This window comes from Patagioenas fasciata, chromosome 6 (genome assembly GCF_037038585.1).
Source record: "Patagioenas fasciata isolate bPatFas1 chromosome 6, bPatFas1.hap1, whole genome shotgun sequence".
Classification (NCBI taxonomy): Eukaryota; Metazoa; Chordata; class Aves; order Columbiformes; family Columbidae; genus Patagioenas; species Patagioenas fasciata.
In genome coordinates this window covers 30,595,207-30,612,129 of record NC_092525.1, presented here as the reverse complement: position 1 = coordinate 30,612,129, position 16,923 = coordinate 30,595,207, and positions in this window count along the sequence as shown.

Sequence of the window (16,923 nt, the reverse complement as noted above, 5' to 3'; positions counted from 1 at the left end):
TTGTGCAGCAACTTTTTCTTTTTTTGAGATGTCTGTGCATTAGAAACTGCCATGAATTTCCAGAGTCCTTTTTATTTGCGTTAACAAGTGTATTGAATTTATTTAAGAGATGACATTTTCTGTGCTTTATTTGCAATAGTTTCAAGTTGATCAAATCCATTTCAGAATGTTCCCCATGTTATGCAAACTCACTTTAAATATGTGTAAGCAAAATATGTTCATTTTACCACTGATTCAGCTTATTAGGTTTTAGAAGTGCATTTCCACTATAATCAGCAGCAGTAAAGGAAAAAAGGGAGCAAAAGTGACAGAAAATCTATTTGACAGAGTGAATAGTTTCTTTGCACGTATGCATATACAGGTGTATGGGTTTACACGGGTAAAGTAATGGTGTGAGGGCGAGACACATTTTAGCATTATAATGACGAATCATAAAAGATGACACACTCTAAAAAAAGATTATGTTTATTGGAGACTTGATTATTTCCTACCTTCACCAAGTGGAAAATCTACTGAGACAAGAGAATCCAGCAAGCTAGAGTCCAAACTGAAACACTAAGTCATGTCTATGTGGTAAGTAAAGAGTAATTAAAAAAAAAGACACCAGTTATAGAGGGGAGAAAAGAGAGAGGCAATACTGTTAGAAGTCGATACTTAAATCTTTAAATACTGCAATTGCAAAAAGCAGGTATTTCATAACAAAGATGTTGCCGGGGAAAAAGACATTAGGGTGAAGCAGGCAAATTTGTGCATTTGCGTATTTCTAAGTAAGCATATATACAAGGTATTTTTGAGTCCTTAGGGTTTTATTAAATTCTTTACTTTCTTTGACCATTTCAGCGGGGCTATAGACCCAGGAGGCACATACATTCTGTTATTTTCATTTTGACATTTTTATTGTTAAATGTTGTGCACCGAGTTAAATTTTTTTGTGCTCAAGTTTAGATACTTGAATCCTGAAGTCCTTTTATTCATCCTGTCATCTGTCATTGATGTAAGTGACTTCTGTGAAAGTGTTGACAGGATTTATCTAAGAGTTTGCTCGATGGCACATTTTATAAAATCAAATATAAATAAAAGGGTCCATCATCTGGGGGATATGGGATTGGAAGTCAATGGGTGTTGATGGTGCTTAGTTTCACAAAGAGCTATTCAAGAACTCACACAATCACCTCTTACAGATTTATCTCTCTTTATATTTGACCATGTTCATATTCCCTTCAGGTTGGGGAGCAAAATGTTGTTGTTCTTTTTTTCTCTCCTAAGACCTGCCAGATAATCAAATATGTACCTGCATTTCTTTCTGACATTTCAGAAATACTGAATATTGTATTCTGGTGATAATGCTTTCTGAAGAAGGAAGGAGATGGCCCATTTAATAATGTATACTTCATTTACAGTTTGGAGCATTAGCCAACTACTTGTGGTGATACTTCTTCCAGTCATAATACTGTGATATGCAGAGTTCTAACTACATTTTTAAATAGAAAAACAACTGAATGATACATTCAAAATAATTCATGGAGAAGAAATAGATGTATTTCAGCATGGGAGAATATTTATGCATTATTTAACAGCAATAATGTTTGAATTCATACATTATGCAAATGCCGTTATAATCAGGAAAATGAAAGAACTTGGACTGCTGCAACATATTTAAATCTACCATTAGGTACTTATTTGTGCATATCATTTAATACTGCACAATGCTACAGTATGTCACTTGAAGAGAGATGTTATCAGAGACTAACAGGTTATAAAAAAGTAAAGCTGATGAATCCTGATTGCTACCTTGATGCTAACGTCTATAAATTTATCAGCAAACAAGAGTAAAGGCTTTAATGTAGATTTACATAAACTCCTCTTCTGGAGATAAGTTACTGGCGTTTTACACACAGTTCACATTTTGTGTTGTGATCCTTATCCATACCCACCCCCACACAACAGACAGGCACACAGCGTGGGCTGACACTGCCAAATTGTATTTTCTTAATGTATCAGCAGCTATGTTCCAAAACTATCAAAACCAGCAAGCCGACCATATAAAACCAAAGCTGCTTCTGTCTCTTCTTATTTTCCAGACCAAATATATATTAAAAAAATAAAAATCTAAAAGCCTGTAATTCGGTGAAGAGCATTAAAAGACCTTCCCTCTTAGTAGATAGATCTGTTTATATCTCTGCTTAACTAAATTCATAAGCCCACATGAATGTGTGTGTGTGCACTTCATTGCAGTGATTTTGTGCCACATTTCCCCTGTGGTGTCAGTGGGTTTGCAGTCGGTGTGAGTGCATGGGTGTGGGCTGTGGGGATGGGAGCAGACCCTGCTCAGCACCAAACCCCGGCCCGGCAGCCAGTGCAGCCGCCTGTGCATCGCTCTGGAGCTGCTGGGTGCAGGGGTGTGAGCGGGGACTCGGGGCTGCGCAGAGGTGGCTTTAGCAGAGCTGGCCCCCAGCTGCTGGGTCCATGTGAAGAGCAGGTTTCTACCCCAGTGCTGGGTGACATCTGGTCTCTCCCTGCCTCTCCTGCTTTTATTTCCTTAGTCTTTCTGTTTTAATAAATGTTTTTTTTTTTTCCTCCTTGCTTTAAATAGAATCATAGAAAACCAAGTTGGTAGGGACCTCAACAGTCATCTTGTCCAACCTTTTCCTGGCAAAAGCACAATCTAGACAAGACATCCCAGCATCCCAGTGGGGAGAGCCAAGGGGGGCTCAAGATGGGAAGCGACCTGTGAAAGCTGTGCTTTCAGTTCTGCCACTGGCCTCTCTGAGGCAATACCCAAGGAGTTTACTTGCTGCCCAACTCCACAGCCACTCTGGGAGCTTTGTTTCCATGGACTTGCTCTGGCTGGTCTCCAAAATCTCAGGGTCTCTTACGTCTGCACATATGGAAAGGAAAAATGCACAGGATACAGGAAGAATAGAGTAGACAGGTCCTCCTTGTGTCATGGAAAATACTGTAGCTTTGGGGTCTGGTGCTGATGATTAAAAACAAAACCAAAACAAAACCAAACCAATCCCTGACCCCCCCCCCCAAAAAAAAAAACCCAAACAAACCAAAAACAAAACAGCCGCATTTTTTTCTGGTCTGTTCTTCTTTGCCCTTACGGGAATGAGAACTTGAGAAGTAGCAGTGCTGATTATCTTATGCTTTTCAGTCTTCCACCTTTGACAAATATATCCTGGAGGGAATGGTCTATGGATGATTTTGCCAAATTGAAAATAAGCATTGCATCTCATTTTTTTCCTGCCCATCTTCAGGCAAACTTAATGTATTGGCAGGAAAGATGAAAGACAAAGGATCTTCCTAGTCAATGATGGGCTCTGCCAGATGCTTTCTTGCCTGGCTGATTTTTAGGTCAGCATTTGGGAAAACAAAGACATCAGAAATCATAGGGGTGCATAGTGATGAAAGAAGAGCTAGGCTTTCCCGTTGTAGTCCACGAATAAACAAAATTTATTGCAAATTATTCATGTTGCAAAACGCTTCATTTTTAATAACCAATATTTCTGTTAATGGTAAAAATTAGGGCAAATAGAAATTAAGATCAATTTTAGTGAGAGAGCAATGCATTTTCTTATCCCATTAAATAAAACTGACCCATCACTTGCTGAGGAGTGATTTACAGAAACGGGCAGCAGAGGGAAATTTACACTCTGATTTCCATGTGTATTTGTGCGGCAAGCAAAAAAGCATTTGCATGCAGATGCCATCAATCCAGCATGTCTCATATACACTGTTTTCCCATAATAGCTCAGGAATTCAGAACAGATCTTGCAACTGGGTGGCATTTGGACATATTTTGGGTACTCACCAATTTGAATCCAGTCCACAGCCTGGAATTTTTACTGTGTTCGAGTCTTCCAGAAATGATTACTTTTTATGGCAGAGTGGATGCAATACTGTTTGCTCCTCCATCATAAAGATTGTGCCAGGGCTTCTGCTATAAAATCACTATTGCTAACAAGAAAACACAATTCAACCAATATATTGTGCTCCTGGCTAAGAGCTGGCATGCAAGAATTAATCTTGGAGATTTTTACTTGCAGCGAATAATACTAATTTCTAAGAGTGCAAAATAATGCATGAACTCTCTTTTGTTGTATATTAACTAATTTTTATGGCATTGTAGCAATTGATTATTGTAAAGCTGGTTGGGAAAAAAGTGAGTGACAGTGGGATGCAGCAGGACCAGGGATGTAATAACAACATGTGCCCACTCCAGTGCCAACTGGAGATCGCCAACTGATGGCAACGAGGGCTGTAGAAACTGGAGTTAATATGTCATGCAATGGTAAATCAATTAATGAGATATCGAAGTCAGAGTGGTTATAGTAACGTCTTTAATACAGACCTCCCTGTTTGACATAGCTTTGGCAGTGATAGCTGAGTGCTGGCTGTACAAGAAGAAAGTGGAAGCTGGTTATCACTGCAGTCATTTTATGGCACCATTGGGCTAGTTGTTGTGTTGTTTGTGCATAGATGAACTGAGGCTTAAGTTAGTCTCGGGCAGGTTTCTGTGTCCACAGTGCCTGGATGCAGTGAGAAAGCCCAGCTTTAGCTAACACAATGTGTTCACATCACTTCCATGCTTCCTCCTGGCTGGTGTGCTCCTTTTGGTCAAGCAGATGGTACAGCATTTTGTAGAAGCTGTCCAGTGTGTCTGTGTTTTCCCTCTGATTACAGCTCCTGAGATGAAACTTCAGAAAGTGCCAAATCCAGGCCTCTGTGTGATTAACAAGAATACCATCCCCACCACAGAGAGGTGCAAGAACTGCGGCAATCGCTCAGCAGAGGTGCTTGGAGAGACCGAGGGAGTCAATGGTGTGGTTAACCCTGAAGCTGTCCCGCTGTAGAAATCATCTCTCCCGCCAAACTGCTGTTTGGGCAGTGCCAGCAAACTCCTGCTGGAGGAAGCACCTGCTTGGCTCAGAGAATGCAGTTGCCTTCTGCAAAATTACGAGAAGTTAAGGTTGGAGCTTTAGATTTCTTTGGACTAAGTTTTCTTAGTCTTCTAAATGATGACCATAAATTCTACACAACCAAAAAATGACGAAGTAACTTATTCAGGATTTTGTGTAATGGTTCAGTAGAATGCCTGCATGTGGAAAAGCATCTCTGGGCTATCTCCTTGTCACGTCTCACCCAGAGGTATGGGTGGGGCGAGAGGTGACTCAGGTTCATGGGTCCCTGTCATTGGAAAAGGGTATACAGGATAGTTAAGATCCATAAAGAAAAAGCTTTTATTTCGCAGCTTGGCTTAATTGGCAAATTATTTGGTGGCAGAAGGATTTATGTGATTTAAGTTCAATTGGTAAACATAAAAGGTTTGTGGCACATGTGGGGCTGTAAATCTTACTCTATTCTTTATAAAAAGGAAAGCAAACTAATATAAGTATAGGAAAGAAAGAAAGGAGAGAGGGTGAGATACCAACCCTCCGCTTTGTGTATGACAGGGTTTGTAGTCTGGGATCCAGTGATGTGCAGCATCCTCCAGTGTCGTCTTCAGTTCCTGCGGTGGGACTGGTCTTCAGGGTGGTGGGTGTGTGTCAGTCCAGTGCTTGTGCAGGTGGGTTCTTATAGTCCTCTGCATTCCCTGCTTGTGAAATCTTTAGTCTTTTGTGTGGACATCACTTGCGCACGATTGCGAAAGATGGCAAAGTGCCAAAGGGTCTCCGGACACATTGAAGGGGCTCGAGTGGTCTGGGGTCTTTTCCCTTAGTGCCATGCTGGATCTGTCAGAAGATGGAGTTGCATGCCCTTCAACATGTCCCCCACCCCTGTGGCAGCCAGCTGGCCTTTGTCTGTGGCTCATGGCTTGTCCTTGACATGTAAATCACAATTCACCTTATCCTGAATGTCCCATCTCCTGCTACTAGGGATGTCCCATTTCCTGTGTCTGGATGAACTGGTTTTGCCAAAATATTTGAGACATCATCCTTTTCAGTGTCTGACATCAGCTCTTCCTATTTTGCAGTAGGACCATTGCTGCTCTTACTCCTAATGGTTTCTGGTAGCATTGAGGACATGCTCCAAAATCCAGTGAAGCCAACAGAAAAATTCCCTGAGATCCCAAACTCTAAATTTCTGCGGTTTTCCCCATTCAAGATCATCCAGTGTCTGTCCCCAGTGTGCCAGGGTAAGTCCAGAATACCTGCTTGTCAAAACAGAAAAATTAACTCTGGCAATAACTTTAGAAGGTTGCCCCAGTAAGCTGTGTTCTGACAATCCTTGTTTACAGCACAGTGTAAACATATGTTAATAGTTTGTATATTCTTCTTTATGTACACTGTGATGTAATGGTAATTTACATCTCAGATGTCCATCTGACATTGTTCCTTCTAGGAATGGGTGTATATCCTCAGCATCATAAGAAAAATGCTGTTTCAACCTAACAAAATACAATAATTTCAGATAGTCAAAATGATCTATCTTTAACATAAGGCTGTCGGCAGTTTGTGGTATGGCTTTCATAAATTTGGTAATTCCTTTGGGTTTTAATTAGAAACACTTCAGCTACATTCCCTAAAACATGCAAATACTGAGGCTCCCACAAACTGTATTATTAAGATAGCTTATTAATTGATATTTCTTTGGGAGTGATTTGTTTCTTTTCCAGTTTATTGTGGCAAACACTTGGCATTTGTCACTTCTTCCAGTAACTGAAGCTTTCTGCTTTAATAAATGTACATATTAGATGCTATTCTCTTTCTCTGCTTGATAGGTGTATAGTGTCAGGCAGAAGAAGGTCACGTTGATGTTAAATTTGCTGCTAAGCAAAGGATCAGAGTGTAAATGAAATCTTGAAAGCTGGGAAATGAGAATGTGCAAGTGTAAATAATGTATTAATTATTGACAGCTAGGGGACCGAAGAGTCCTATTTAGTAATGACATCTTCATTGTCACAGTGCCTCACACTATCTCAGGTATTTTTATTTTAATAATGGGTTTTCTCCCCAAGATAGTAAGTATTTCAATTTACCTGTGTAACTTTATTGATATTTTTCATTTTCTCTGGCTTTTCTTTATCCTACTGCAGTCTAGGTGCTTGGTTCAGGAGGGGACAGGGGAGCAGCATATTCTCTTATTTTATTGTCGCAAGTGATATTATTACAGTACAAAATAGATTTTTCTTATAATAAAAGGGCACAATACTGAGGTGCAAAAGGAGATTCCACCTCATCAGTTATTTATGGAAGTTAAGATACAGTTTTGGAAAAGACATATGATAGCTAAGGTCTCTGTTTTGCCAACAGACCTTCCCAGCAATGACTAGTGCTTAACATATGCCAGAAGCTGAATGGATTTCACCATAGTGAAAGTAGGTTAAGGAAAGGTGTTTCTCAGGTAAAAGGCTTTTAATATTCTGTACTTTCCAAGCACTGCACAAATTGTAGGAGTAGTAGTCAATTCTTTAATGTTGAAATTATTTTTGTTACAAATCAGTGCAGAAAAAATTCCCATGGTCCAAAAAAAGTTTTCAATATAATAGCTGTTTGCATAAGGCTGCTAGATGTAAATAGCTAGGAGCTTTCAAATGTCAAGATTTAAAAAGAAAAAAAAATGCAAACAAACAGAAAAAAAATCCCGAAAACAAAACCAACAAACCACAACAAACAACACCCCCCCCACACACACCAAAGATAGCTCCTGATCCTTGTTTGCACATCAGCTAAGAACTTTTCTCCTCCAGAGATTTTAACCTGCGGAGATGTGGTCTGGTGCTTCCCCAGCCCTCCAGCCTGCTCCTCCCTGAGACACGGGTGACCCCAGGTGAGGGGCAGATTTTGTCCCTTCTGTAGGTGGAACTGCAGCAGTTTGGGAGTGCTCTGGGGGGGGAGCAGTGGCCATTGCCCCTGGCCAGGAACCCCCGGGACAATGTCCTAGGACAGCAGAAGGTGCTACTGAGAGCTGAGGGTTAAAGAAAAAGCAGCAGTAACTACTTCAGATGCTCCCCAGCCCAGTGATAATTGTCTTTTCATTGTCCTTAGTGAGGCGAGCTGCGTGGCAGCTTTCTGTCAAATCTTCTTTCCTCTGAAAAATGCAGGTTCTGGTCTGTGGAATTGCTTAGCAAATTTCTGACAGCTTTAGTGAACTGCTAGAGTTGATAAATCCTGGTATGTGGGGAGCTGGAAAAAGTGAAAATATTTCATTTCGCTGATTTCAAAACATGGTTTTGATTGATTGCATGGGAAAGATCTTCCATCTGAAGAAGTTTTATTTCTTTTATTTAAAAATATTAATGTTTTTATGTAAGCTGAAATTAATGAAACATGCTACCTGAAATGAATTTTTCACTTTTCAGCAGCGTGACCGGGTGCTGGTGCTGCCATGGCTCTGCTGCCGCTGTCTGCGGGGAAACGAGCAGAGTTGTGCTACAGGGACGTTCCCAGCCTCACCACCCACTCCCAAGGTGCTATTCACAGGTGCTAATACCACGAGGGGAAAATGCCACTCACTTTTCAGGTCTGTGGTTATTTACAGAACGTGTATCAAACATTAAAAAATGCCATATGCGATGCTGAATATAGCCTTCTTCCTCTGCCCAAGAACATAACTTTATCAAAATGAAATTTCCTGCTCATTTGAGCCAGTCTCCATAGCAACAGTTCTGTACACCTGTGATGTACAGGCATAGGCCGTTACAACCTCTGAACTAGGCAGAATGAGCCATGCCCCATCCCCCTGTCACAGGGAGAAGTACCTTTCCGATGTATCCATGGCACTTGTTTCTATATGCTACATATGTGTGGTCTGTATATACAGTAATTTTATTCAGAATTACTCTACTCATATTTGGTAAATAAATACAAATATGCTACTTACATGAAGTTATACACTTGCAGAAATTCAATATATTCTTGTCCTGAGGGAAGACTTTCTAATGCAAACGTTACATGAAAATAAAAGCTCATGTTTACATTTGCTTCTGTAAGAATTTCCTAATTCAAAAAATTCATGCAATGCCTCACTCTTGCAAATCTGTCAACCTGTTAATAGTACATCATTACAAAAGGAAAAAAGCAACCCCATGCTGAATTATTTAAATATTGTTTTAATAGTAAACTGGAAATAATTATGTACCTTTGGCTATCCAATATTGCAAATAGGCTGTTGCTGTTCACTCCATAACTTTTAATGAAATTGAACTCACCAATAAGAAACAAATGGTTGCATTTTAAAGAAACCTGAAATTATTTCCCCGGGTCATTCATAAGGTAGATCGTTACAGCAAAACATTTCCTTATGCAAAGAAAAAATAGCTTACTAGTGCAATGGAAATGGTATTTTAAGCTTCCTACATTTATTAGCTTATTTAAGAAGAGGAAAACTTCCAAGGAGGATTTTATTTGAAATACATGCACTATAAATATCTACATAATGATTGGTATTGTTCTCAGATATACTAATTATGATTGAACATATAGATGAACTGTCTGTTTCCATCTTCTGACATTTGCTTATTCGTGTCTTTGCTTTTAGATTTGCCCTCTCTTCCCCTCTTAATTGAGGATTTCCCATAAATGAATGCAGGGCAAGCTACCAGCAAAGGGAGTGAAATATGACAGATGATACACGCACCCTTTCAAAGTTGATTGCAGCAGGTTGCCTGAATTTTTAATACCTCTCCTTGATACAGTGTGCTTGGCTCTTTTTTTTTTCCCAGTTTTATTATAATCCTCATTTCTATGCCAGTGAAACTGGGGCTTCTGCTCTCAGAGCAAAAATTTCTTGTCCTTGTTCAGCGAATGAGTGGACAACGTTGTTGTTCTTTTACCGGGGACAGAGAAGCCAGGGCCTGGCGACTGGCCCCGTGCAGGCTGCAGTCAGCACGGTGCTTTGGTAGCAGCTGGGAACTGATCTTTTAGCCACAGTTTAAGGACAGGAGACAACTATATATATATATTTTTTTTTTTTTTTTAAACTTTTTTTTTTTTCCCCTCAAGTGTGGTTGTTTTAAGATTTTCTGCTAGGAAATATCTGTCTTATATAAGCTACTAATACTCTGCTTTAGGCAGAACACGGTGGTTGGAGCTTATGTGGGCTGATTTCAGGGAAACTAGCAGCATTATTGATTTTCATTGGGCTTATTAGGATCAGCGTAACATGCACTTTTGCTATACTAGATTGTATTTGGCTTTCATCATGAAATCTCATTACACTAAAAAGAAATGGAAACAAGTTATGCAAGTAAAAGATTTTGCAGAGTACTCTAATGAAATTACTCTGCATCTGTGAAAACACACTTTGGATGTAGGTCATTGAAACTCTGAATGCTTCTGGTCAGACTCCTCATTTGCTTTTGAAAATAACAAATAAATTCTCCAATCTTAGTGGAATTATTTCAGATTTATGTTAACATAACTGAAGGTATAGCTTGGTCCTTGAAGTAGTTAGTTGTGCTTTCTGAATCCTGATGTTGAATCAGTGATTTACAAGGAAAGAGAAGTTCCAGTTTTTTGTCTGCTTGCAGCTGGGATGGAATGTATCACAACATTATAAAGAGGTGAAATGCACATGGCTATGGGCGTGCTCCTTCTAGCCCCCCAGCCAGGACAAGGGGTGAACAACAAGCTTGTTTCACCTTTGTTGCTCCTGTGGGACATCAGCTTGTTGTCATTTGCCTGTTGAGAAGGACAGAGGGAGCATGAGCTGGCAGCACAGCCCATCTCCTCAGCACAGCTTCAAAGGCACAAAATCCCCGCTCCTGAGACTCCAAGGAGATCCAGCTGCACCCCAGCTTCCCCCATCCCAGCCCAATTCACCACGAACGCTTCTATGGCCAAACCCTCACTCTTCTCCAGGGTTCCTGTAGCTGCAGACAGTGCTGTGACTCTCTCACGTTCTGCTGGCAGAGTGGAGGTAAAGTCTTTTATGTGATTCCCAGCCCGCAACTGCCTGGAATCTTTAGAGTGAGCAAAATTTCTCTGCTGTGGGTGTCACAGTGCCACTGAAACAACGTGCCCAGGGCTGTGCGGGGCTGGGGTGGCAGCAAGCAAGGGCAGGTCTCTGTCCTGTGGCTTGTCAAGCGAGTTCTTAAGGTTGAGGAAGGTGGGTTTTTTCCGTTTTTGTTGATGTTTGGGGTTTTTTTTTTGTCTTGTTTTGGTGTTTTTTTCATTATTTTTATTTTCAGTCTCATTTTTTTAGCACTTGAAATCAGCAGTAAAGAAAACATTTCCCTGAGATCCGTGTTTACTCTCTAAGAATGGATCAAGACTCTTGAGCTGTCAGGGGAAAAATATCCTCCTTTGATAAGTTTTAATGGTGCCTCTTAGTATTGCACATATTTCCTAATGGTCAGGATGCTTTCATTTTTGTATATGTTCTACTTTTGGGGAAAAAACATTATTTTGAGAAAGAGGAAATTAATTTTGAAGAACTCTGAGAAGTGGCTCTCAGGCTTTCTTTCCTACTACATTAGTGTATTTCAGATCATAGAGAAAGAGCTATGGAAGGGACCCAAATTAGCAGAAAGTACCCAGTTAAAAACCAAGCTACAGAATAGATGGTAAGAAGCACAAATTCAAGATACAAAACTGTAAGTGCAGAATTACTTGGGGAGTACAAATTTTGCTTTATTGACAGGCTATGATTTAATGACGCTGCATAGTCAGCTCTTAGACGGTCTTGAGTCATTCTTTGTTGATTCAATGATGCTGTGCTGTTTTGGTGTTCTTTTGTGGAGAAACTTCAGTATCATAAATGGATTGATCATGTCCTAGATGTGGAAGATTTTTCCAGATTTTTTCAAACCCAAGCAGCAAAATCCTAAAGGGGCAGATCTCCTGAATATAGATGTGACTGTCTTATTTATTTGTGAAAAGGGGTCTTAAACTGCTGAACACACAGCTTTATGGAAAAGAGCTCTTCTGCGTTGCTGACAATTAGTACACTTTTCACTTGCGAAATGATGCTTTCTGCTAATGCTACAGTATAGTAATCAAAAGCACCTAATCCAACTGATTAAAAATTCCCTGTTGGGTTTTGCTGACCAAATGAATACAATTAGTAAGACATTTCAAGTAGAGAATTTCCTGCAAATACTGGTATTCATAGACTTTAAATCAAAATTATGAGAACTATACATCAAATGAAGAGAGGTCTTGTTCCCTGGTGCATCTCAGTGAGACCCATTGCTGATGTGCAGCAGGAGAGATTTTATTCTATAAGCACAGGTAAGATTTTCACTCAGATCTCAGCTTTAGAATCAAATTAATTGAGTGATGAAAGCGTTTCTTTTTACCTCCTACCAAAGAAACCTAGCAAAAAAGCCTCCTTGAATAATTTAGCTCATGTAGGCAGTGGTAACAGGTGCTATGGGTTGTTGTTGGGATTTTGTTTGTTTAATATTAATCTAAAATAATTTAAACAGCATCTTAATAGCCTTATTTTATGTCTCTTATTTTGATTTTTAAAATCGGCGCATTCCCCTTAGTGCAGTTAATAGGGTCAGTCTGTGAGCTTGTGCTGGTTACCATGCCTTCAGTCATGTGGAATCCAAACAGCCATTATAATTTGTTTCTAAACAGATCAAGAGCTATTTACCATCTCAATGTTTTGTGCACAGCTGGGTGTCTGGCAAACATCCAATATCCATTAACATTTAAAAATTAGTCCCATAATGCATCTTTTCCGTGGCTTGAGGAGTATACACACTGACACATGTTGGGAACCAATTATATTTGCACCACCATTAGTCTGGCTGCATTCAACTTCCCAGTAAATGAGGGCTAATTTAGTTTCCAGAATGGTGTATCTTAAATTCATGCAATGACCTTAGAGAAAGCAGAGTATCTGAAGATTTAAAGAGGAAGGAAATTGTTCAGAAAGAATAATGCTTCCTTTTTTCTGCCTAAAACATAAGAGTACATTATTATATGACTGTTCCCAGTATTCATGCCTGGCCCTGAAAACCAGATTCCTCTAATTCAATACTTCTAAAATTCATGAGCAGAATTTAGTTGGGAAGAATTCTGACTAATACAGTAAACCAGCACACCCTCCTTGCTCAGATCAAACCTGCTAATGGACCTTTTTATAATAGCAATTTAAGACCTGCCTGTAGCAGGTCTAACTCTTTAGATTCCCAACTGGTTTTAAGTAGTCTATTTTCCTACCAGCAGGAAAATAAGTAATACAGATTTCACAGTAAGTGCTGTCTATACTACTGGTGAAATATATTCTAACAATGCTGTGCAAGTGAAACAACCTTCACAACTGGCAGTTTGGCAAAGAGGTCTAATGAAAACAGAGAAAGACACAAATATTTTCTGAGAAGTATAGTTTGCCAAACCTCTGCTGCCATGAGAAATGCCTTCAGTAGTATCAGAGGTGAAATGGGGTGTCTAGCTTTGCAGATGAGTAAGTGAGGTGTTCTTTACAGCTTTCCTTGCAGCATGCCAGCACAGCTCTTGGTAATCGGGTTCTGAACTGATTGGCCTCTGCTGCTGATGATGACTCTGCTGCAACACGGTGTACAAAGCTTGTCTCAGCTCACTTAGTCTGTGTCATGCTGCTTAATAAAGCTAAATTGTTCCTACAAACAGAACACTATTCTGTGGCCTTTTAGAACTCACAGACAGTTTAAAAATACCATTTTTCCTTAACATTTATCTGATTCAGTTAGAAACTTGGGAAGGCAGGAATGTTCCATGTGGCCATAGTGCAATACAGTAGAGCGAGCCTGCAGGTGAAGAAGCTGCTTCCTCCTACAGCGGTGAACATCTGCAGTAACTGAACATCTGCAGTAACTCTGTTTGCTTGGCACAGTTGTGTGAGTGGAGTAGCTGTAGGATTCTGTCTGGGGTGAGGCTGCAGGTTTATAAGCAAGTTTATCTAAGTTTAATGTATATTAATATGCACATAAATATTTAGAAATGTTTAAAATGCAGTATTTGCTATATGTAAACATGGTTTTCTGTTACATCCGTATAGCTCAGAGTTGGCCTTTGTCAAATATTCCTTTATTGAATTGGCACTCTTTTATTTTACTATTTATGCAAGAAAATAGCTTTTCTGTGAAATGGCTTATTCCTTGAAGTGGCTGGTTTGAAAAAGTTCATTGTACAGTCAATATTTACAGATGCTGTTTATACTCCATTTCTCTCAAAATACTTGGCTTTTTATTTTATTGCTTTCAGTGAAACCCATATTTGTAGTCCCTAACAATAATACATTTTCATGCATCGTTGGCAATACAAGGCTTCATTTAGCTTATCGATTAACATTCTTACTGTATTAGGACTTGTTAGTGTTTCACACCATCAAATTGTTTGGTGATTTCAAGAATTGATCTTTGCAGATTTACAGTACGTAAGCAATTAGCCAGTAATAGATAAAAATTAATAAAGAAGATTTCTATCAAATTCTAGGCCTTCACAAATCTATCATGGCATGATACTGTCTATTTCTTTGTTTGTATTATATGCAGCTGCTGTTATGAGCTGAAGTCCACGTGTGGTAAATCATGCTGAAGACCCTTGAGTTCCATGCAGGAAGAAGATGCTGCACGGCAAGTTCACAATTTGCCAGATAAGTGGGTAGGGATGAGAACTGGCACAAAGGTTGCAATGCTTTCTTTTTCTATCTTGACAGTCTCTTTTTATTTTTTCAGCTGTGGATTTAACAAAACAAAGTAGAGCTAATTTTAATTTTTAATTAAAGTCAATAGCTTATGTTCATGCTGAAGTATTTGATATGAAGGAGAATAGAAGAAAATACAGAGAGAAACTTGAAAGAGAAATGCATTTCTTTAGCTTAATTATTTAGTTTCCAACTAAGAAACAGCTCTGCAGAGTTCGATTATCCTTCAGGGATATCTTAGAAGAAGTGAGCAATTAGCTTGATTTTTCTGTTGAATATGTAGCTTGTGACTCAGTATGTGATCTATTAAAAAGATGATAATTCCTTTTAAACTATGTCCTGATATAAACGGAGCCTGTTGCTGAAGGTAGAAGTCAGTGGAGTAAGCCAGTCCATCACCCTGAGACACAGCTTGTCTGTCTTGCTACACAACAGTCAATGCTATTGTTAGGTCTTCTAAGGAGTGTAAGGTAAGAGAAGGGTGTAAGAGAAGGACGATGCTGTGTTAAAAGGTAACCTGGGATACTGCTAAACAATCACCACAGCCTTAAGCATCCTTTCCCTCACAAGCGAAGTCTAGAAGAGGGGCAGAATTTCTCAGGTGCTGGTTTCTGAAGGAGAGCAGTGACTGTTCAGCCTGGAGTCACATGCAAGGTTGAGAGTGGAGATCAGCTGGGGAAAGACTTGGGCACCCCAGGGTGTGAAAGGTTGGGCAGAGAGGGCACGGCTCACCCTGCCCAACGCTGGCCGCTGGTGCTCTGCAGGAGCTTTGCTGGGGCACCGCGCCGACGCACAGCACTGCGGTCCTGGCATGGGCTGCGCTGGGCATGCTGGGAAGAGGAAAAGCAGGAAATGGAAGGGAGGCTCAAAAAAGAGTTGTCTGATCAGCACATTTTCTAAATATCAACACCGGAGCAGACTTGTCCCCGAGCACATGGTTTCTCCTGCCACTGCCTGCTTCCAGACTGCTGCTGGATTGGAAATGCTCAGACCATAGAGCTGGGGTTTTGCATGTCTGCTGGTACTTGTGTTACATGTCTGGAACAAAAGAGTTCACTAAATGTCCAGATTTCACATAGGAAAAGCAGAATGCACAGTTTTACAGTTTGTGTGTTAGGGGTTTTTTTTGTTTGGTGTTTGGTTTGTTTGTTTGTTTTGGTTATTTTGTTGTGGTGGTGGTGGCATTGGTTGGTTGGTTTGTTTGTTTGTTTTTTACAATTGTGACATTTGAATTTTACCACAGGGAGAAACTGGAATGCTTAAAAATGAGTTTTAAGTAAGTGACTTGCATGAGGATGAATTTTGCAAAAGCACTGCCAAATTTCCTGCACACCTCAGTCCTACTTTGAGCACCTCAGTCTGTCAAACTGTGCTCTTCCAAATATGCACTTGGCTGATGCTCAGCCCTTGATGGGCCTAAATTAGTAGGCACCCGTATTTCTGACACTGAAGTTCCCATGATATCTGAAATCTTGCTTCTGGTCATGTTTCGAAATGCCTCCGTCCTGTCAGACTGAGCAATGTGGTACCTAACTTATACCTTCATCTGCAATGTGAACCCAATGCTCTAATATTCCGTGACAGCAAAATCTTGGTCTCATCCCTTCAAGCATTTCTGCACCTTCCCAGCATACTCATGTAAGTGAAGAGCAAACCCGAACTGTGCTTGCTTTCCCAGAATTGTAGCAGGATGCTGAATAATCCCCCTCATGCCTTTTTGAAACTAATTTCAAGGCCTTATTAAAGAGGTGGCATCTTCCCAAGTCCGGTACTCCAGTGTGACTGTCGCTGGCGTGTGCACAGGTGGGCTCGCAGGGGCACAGCTCCTCTGCTCCTGGTGTGGTTTACACCAGCACACATATGTGGGTGCACAGCAACTTGGCCTCCTTTGCCCCTGGTCCCATAGGAACCCCCTCCTTTGAGTCCCCTTCCACCTCTGCTTCAACCTAAGCTGGCCCTGCTGTTGGCTGCCCAGTGTAGGGAGTGATGGGATCCAGCTCTGTGTCAAATTGGACAGAAACAACTCTTTTTCCATGGATGATAGTTAAAGTTACAGCTCATTCATGTAAGAATAATTATAAGAAATGCTTTTCTGTTTTTTCTGTATTTCTTTGCACTGATTGTGCATCATGAGAACTGCTGGTGCAAAGTAGTCTACCCTCCTCAAAGATAAATATAACACTGGCTAATCAAGGTGACACCTACTCACTACTTCATACAGCCCAGAAAAACCAACCTGTTTGGTTTCCAGTGCTAGATGCAGTCCAGAAGCAAATTAGGTACGTTCTTGTGGCCAGGAGCCCAGGCTAATAAACTCAGCAGACCTAAGCTAGCTTTCAT